Consider the following 2,530-nt stretch of genomic DNA (forward strand, 5'->3'; position numbering starts at 1 on the left):
GCGAGATCGTAGGGTACCTGCGACCGCAGTGTACCTACGATCCACAGTGTACCTACAGTGCAGATGTATTGGGCCGCGCAATTTTAAAATTGCATTGCGATTTGGGTTTGGTTTTAAATTATACAAAGTTTTATTTGCAGCGTTATTTCATATGAGATTTGGATATGAATCTCGATTTTGTTGCAATATCAGTAATTATTAAATGTTCTTATATATTCATGGATGACTCTTTTAATGATTTAAAATATTGTTATTGAGCTTGTCAATTATGAAGAGATATTAATAATTAATTTAATTAAACTCAGTTTAATTAAGATTAGTTATTAGAATATATAATAAATGTTTTGATTCATTGAGAGTCAATTTTCAAACAAAATATTATTAGATCAATTAGAAAATTGATTCTAATAGTTTTGGGGAGGAACTTTTATCTATCAAACAAATACCTGGGTTAGGAAAAATGTGAAATTTCTCCACTTTATATAATTTGGAAAAACATAAACTGAGACTTTTAAATTCAAATTTGAAAATTTAGCAAAACCAAAACATGTGTTTACATTGTGTATTCTTTATGCTATTGTTTTGGGTTTTGGGTTGACTAGTGTTGACCAGTATAGGACGTCTACCAGAGGCTTGGGGGTTATGTGATTGTGATGTCATGATGATGTTTTAATCTCGATCTTCATAAACCCAACCATGGTTTGTGATGGAATGCTCTATGTATTGGATGTGATTAATGATTGTTATAGTTGAGATTCTTGTCTATGAGACTCTTGACCTAATAATTATTTTGGACATCGATCAGTTATGCTTGATTATTTTCTAGTTGCCATGATGGGACTGAGATGTGGATTTTTTCTTGATGATGTCATGTTGTGACATGTTTGACTCAACCATTTTTGGAGTCTTCGATCAATATGATTGAGATATATGTTTTGGTTATTGAGAACCATTGGATATTTAATTATCAGTGATACTTCAGTTGCCAATAGAGAGCTATTATATTCATGATTTTCTATGGATGTTTGCTCATGGAGAATTGATGCTTTTATGCATATTTGATGATTTTATTATGGATTATCTTTTGTGATTTTGAGATTTAAGAGTCCATGAGCATTAGGGTAGGATATCTGCATGTAGTGATGGGAAGTGGCTTGCAATGGGGGCCGGGGCCCTAAGAGGCTGCCAGGGTAACTCATTGTAAGTTGGATTAATAAGTCATAACATTCACACCTAATATTAATAGAATGAACCTAAAAAGATAAGTGTTTTGTTCTCACCCATGCCTTGAGCGCTTGTATAGGCTAGGATGGGAGTAGTGAGATGCATGGTTGCGACCTTGCATTCTATAGTATACCTCGTCACTATGAGAGGATACTAGTGGCCGCATGAAATTAGTATGGACCCATGGAGTTTAGCTAACTGCCAGGGTAACTTGTACGTGATAAATGTGATGACACTTTCGTGCTTGCATAGTAGGTTCCTACATGTCATTGTGTGCCTCTGGAATTAGATGTTAGATTTTGTGTTTGGAACCTTTGAGTTAGTATACTTTTAGGATTCCTGGACTTATAGAGATATGTGCTATGTGATTTTGATAGCCTGTTTGGGACTTGAGATTATCTTTTCAGCACGGTGGGAGTGGACCACTTTGGTACCACGCGGTCGGGTGGTAGTGTATTTTCCACTCTTATCATTTTGAGATTTATTGAGACATCGTGGCTGATGCGTCTTTCATGATGGTGGATATGTATCATTTTTCAATGATGATTAGCATATGTTAGATTATGCTATCTTATGCTTTTATTTGCATATTAGATTACTTCTACATATAATGTTGTATTTATTAGGAGAGACATTCCTACTATGTAATATCGATGATCTCTTCGATGATTTTGAATGTTACGCACGGAGGCATGGCTAGGATCCATGATGGTCTAATGATGCTATTGATGGTTGGGAGGAACTGTGCACTTAGTTTATTATGTTTGTTCTTTATGATGGATGTTTATATCTTCTATGATGGTGTATCATGTGATTGTCTTTACTTGATGTATCATGGATTAGAATAGGATGATGTACCTTATTCTACATATGTATATTCTTTGTGCCTATCATACCCTATGACATGTACAATGGATGATTGAGTATTTGAAATGTAATGTGTAATCATTGGACTTATCATTATTATTTCATGTGGATGTTGTGCTAGATGGATTCATGTATGTAATTCAACGTTAAGGGATCTTAAAGAATGTAATCTGTTATTTATGTTATGTTTACTTTTAGATGGACATTGCTATTGCTTCCGTTAATGTGCATAAGTTATATGTGAAGTTTACTTCTATGGAAAAAAAAAAATTGCTTCTAAACTTAGTGAAATTCTAGGTTAATTCTTTGGATCCCTTGGCGGGGCATTACAAAAGGCATGTCCTCCTCAACTTGAAATTCTGAAATCATGTCCACCTCAAGCGAACTCACATTAACTATGCTTTCTTCCCCTGCAGATTCCTCTGGCATCTGGGCCATC

The sequence above is a fragment of the Cupressus sempervirens genome, chromosome 11 (assembly GCF_028749045.1).
Source record: "Cupressus sempervirens isolate cs-2001-9-10 chromosome 11, ASM2874904v1, whole genome shotgun sequence".
Taxonomy (NCBI): domain Eukaryota; kingdom Viridiplantae; phylum Streptophyta; class Pinopsida; order Cupressales; family Cupressaceae; genus Cupressus; species Cupressus sempervirens.